General features: G+C 48.9%; 1 long non-coding RNA gene across 1 annotated transcript; it reads left to right on the forward strand.

The window, feature by feature from the left end:
- The first annotated feature begins 1,760 nt into the window (after positions 1–1,760).
- Positions 1,761–2,580, forward strand: LOC125969276 (uncharacterized). The gene is made up of 2 exons (XR_007481513.2): positions 1,761–2,024; positions 2,172–2,580. It is a non-coding gene; the product is annotated as an uncharacterized lncRNA (long non-coding RNA).
- Positions 2,581–3,954: the final 1,374 nt, after the last annotated feature.

The raw sequence follows: 3,954 nt of genomic DNA on the forward strand, positions 1-3,954 counted from the left end.
GTTCGCAGCCGAGTGTGAAGCGGTCGGGATGAGGGTCAGCACCTCCAAATCCGAGTCCATGGTCCTCGATCGGAAAAGGGTGGAATGCCCTCTCCGGATCGGGGATGAGATCCTGCCCCAAGTGGAGGAGTTCAAGTATCTTGGAGTCTTGTTCATGAGTGAGGGGAGGATGGAGCGTGAGATCGACAGGCGGATCGGTGCAGCGTCGGCAGTAATGCGGACCCTGTACCGGTCCGTTGTGGTGAAGAGAGAGCTGAGCCAAAAGGCAAAGCTCTCAATTTACCGGTCGATTTACGCTCCTACCCTCACCTATGGTCACGAGCTATGGGTCGTGACCGAAAGAACGAGATCTCGGATACAAGCGGCCGAAATGAGTTTTGTCCGCAGGATGTCCGGGCTCTCCCTTAGAGATAGGGTGAGAAGCTCGGTCATCCGGGAGAGACTCGGAGTAGAGTCGCTACTCCTCCACGTTGAGAGGAGCCAGATGAGGTGGCTCGGGCATCTTATCAGGATGCCTCCTGGACGCCTCCCTGGGGAGGTGTTCCGGGCATGTCCCACCGGTAGGAGACCCCGGGGACGACCCAGGACGCGCTGGAGAGACTATGTCTCTCAGCTGGCCTGGGAACGCCTTGGGATCCCCCGGGATGAGCTGGATGAAGTGGCTGGGGAGAGGGAAGTCTGGGAGTCCCTCCTGAAGCTGTTGCCCCCGCGACCCGACCCCGGATAAGCGGAAGAAGATGGATGGATGGATGGACGTTTAATAATACAATTTATTTAGGGTTGGCGGGCCGGATTAAACGGTCCCGTGGGCCGGATGTGGCCCGCGGGCCGTAGTTTGCCCATACCTGGTATAGGCCCAGACAGGGAGTACCGGACGAGAACATCTCAAGGTCGTTGAGGAACGAGAACAACAGCACGTCTATGTTGCCCGGCTTCGCGGGGAAATCCAACCACCTGACCTCAGCGATAACGCCGACACGGGGAGGAGATGGCCATCGACCAATCATCTCACAATATTTTGCATGCTTTAATATTCATATTGTGTTTCTTTAAAACTGGGCAACCCGGAAGAATGTGTCGTCTTTTGGTGGTCACAAAAACGCACGAGTTTTAGTGTGAGGGACCCGGGACCCAGGCCTGTATTAGTGCGCTTTGTCAGGAATAAACAATTGGTAAATTTGGTCTGATTGATCTACTGGTCTTCTCTTTGACAGAACGAACTCACAAAATTGTTAGGTGCGCCAGTGTGTGGATTAGGACATAGCAATTTATGTGTTAAGTGTTTATCGCAATTTGGAGTCAGATCAATAACTAAAATCCGTAACCTAACAACCTCCAACCTGTACTGAGTCTCGTCGCCCTTGGTGATGAGACCCACCAGAGTCGTGTCGTCAGCAAACTTCACTATGCGGTTGTCGCTGTAGGACACAGTGCAGTCATGCATCAGCAGGGTGAAGAGCAGCGGACTGAGCACACAGCCTTGGGGGGCCCCCGTGCTCAGCGTGATGCTGGCGGAAATTTTGTCGCCAACACGTACCACCTGAGGCCTCTGACAGAGGAAGTCCAGTAGCCAGTTGCAGAGGTAGGTACTGAGGCCCAGCTTGTCGAGTTTGCAGATGAGTCTTTGTGGCACAATGGTGTTGAAGGCAGAACTAAAGTCCACAAACAGCAATCTCACATACGAGTCCCTACTCTCCAGGTGGGAGAGGGCCGAGTGGAGGACAGAGCAGATGGCATCCTCAGAAAGCTGGTAAGTGTGAAAAGTTAAAAGCCATCAAAGCAAAGCAACAACACAAAGGAAAAAAAAAAGTAACAGCGTCCAACCAGCCCCCCTCAATACCAAAGAACACCCCAAAACACACAAAATAGCCTCCACGGGGTCCATAAACAGGTGTAAGGGCAGCCAAGTTCAACGGCGCCCAATGGACCATGGTCGTGAATTGGTAAAACATCATCATCTTCATCTGCTATAGATGACACCTGAGACAAACCAGGTTCAGATGGATGTGAGCGACCAGAATCAGGTAACTCCAGTTCTTGATCCGCTCAACAAAGCTGAAATGGTAAATTAAGTTCAATATACTTGTTAGATAAATTGTATATATGTTATAATTATATATATGTTATCATGCGTTCCCTAATGAGTACTTATTAATAAAGTTATTGCACAGAATGCTTGCTGTTTCGCCTTGCAGACATCACCCAGTCCACAACAAGTCAAACAATGCTGTCTGGAGCTTCCTGACCTTCTACACCTCTGGGAATCCAAGAAAGTTGTTGATGTCTGCACATGTCATTTTGTCTTTGCACTCTTTTCACATGACTACTTTGTTTCACATAGCATTTTGTCCTTGCACACTTTTCGTTTGTCATGGGATCCTGTCTGCGACTTCTAGTTTCACATAGAATCTCGTTTCTTCTCTCATGAGACAAAGCCCACGCTTTCCCCCCCACCTATCAGGGGCTAGTCTCACATTGTAGGTAGGGCATTCCTGAATAAAAAGAGAGGGGTGTAAACAGACCTTTAGTGTAGTCGGATTGATGTAAGTCTGGATGCACTCCTCGCGAGAAAAGACTCAACATTCTGCCTCACTGGTTTTGTCTGCTGATCCTTTTGCTGATTCTGAACCTAACAATACTACTTAATGGTGTTGCTGCGTGCGTGCGTGCGTGCGTGCGTGCGTGCGTGCGTGCGTGCGTGCGTGCGTGCGTGCGTGCGTGCGTGCGTGCGTGCGTGCGTGCGTGCGTGCGTGCGTGCGTGCGTGCGTGCGTGCGTGCGTGTGAGAGCAGTCACCTGAGTGTGATATGGTTTACATGGACAATGGTATGCAAGGACATTTTCACAGAATAAGTGCAAATCAGTGTCCAGTCAAATCTGAGTGTATGTGTGTAAAACAGTGAACGACCAGATTGTGTCTTAAGAGGTCCAAACAGTTTATGGGGACCTATCTCAACATGGGGTTTATAGTAGCATTATCAGCTGCATTTGATCTAAAAATTAATTTAATGTGTAAAATACGATATGAAGTTACACCTGATGATGGGGACCCAGTTAGAAGTAATAAATAGAATTCAAATCAAGATGTGGTTTAAAATGTGTCCTAGCTAACCTAAAACTGTAAATGCACGAAGTCAATATACTGCTTAATGATGTTACTTGAGGCCTAATATTTAAACTACCAGGATGTTTTAATGGTGCTGTGTGTGCGCGCAAAGTCACAGTGAGTGTGACATGGTTAATATGGGCAATGGTTTTTAAGGCCATCCATCGTAAGTGCAGTTTGTCAGTATAATAGCTTGGTGTGAAGAATAAATAGATGACTGCTTACTTACCTCGAAGCGATTTTTGGCTCAATGACAGTCTTGCTTAAGGTTTTACTGAATTCACCATTGTATTCTATTTAGATGTGCAAACATGACTAAGTATGTATTTCTTGAAATGAAATTGAGTGAAAGAGTTTTGGGTTTCCAGATCACTCTATGACTAGTGAACATCTTAAATATACCTGTATTGTTAATATTAATGTGCTCAAAATGTGTTACAGTCTGTTCAGGGGTCTGACATATATCCTGCCTCAGACGAACTGCAAGTGGTGATCTCCAACACCCATCACAAGTATCCATCCATCCATTTTCTGAACCGCTTAGTCCCCACGGGGGTCGCGGGCGTGCTGGAGCCTATCCCAGCCGTCATCGGGCAGTAGGCGGGGTACACCCTTAACCGGTTGCCAGCCAATCGCAGGGCACACAGAGACAGACAACCATTCGCACTCACACTCACACCTAGGGACAATTTGGAGTCTTCAATCGGCCTACCAAGCATGTTTTTGGAATGTGGGAGGAAACCGGAGCACCCGGAGAAAACCCACGCGGGCCCGGGGAGAACATGCAAACTCCACACAGGGAGGGCCGGAGGTGGAATCGAACCCGCACCCTCCTAACTGTGAGGCGGAC

This window comes from Syngnathus scovelli, chromosome 10 (genome assembly GCF_024217435.2).
Source record: "Syngnathus scovelli strain Florida chromosome 10, RoL_Ssco_1.2, whole genome shotgun sequence".
Lineage (NCBI taxonomy): Eukaryota > Metazoa > Chordata > Actinopteri > Syngnathiformes > Syngnathidae > Syngnathus > Syngnathus scovelli.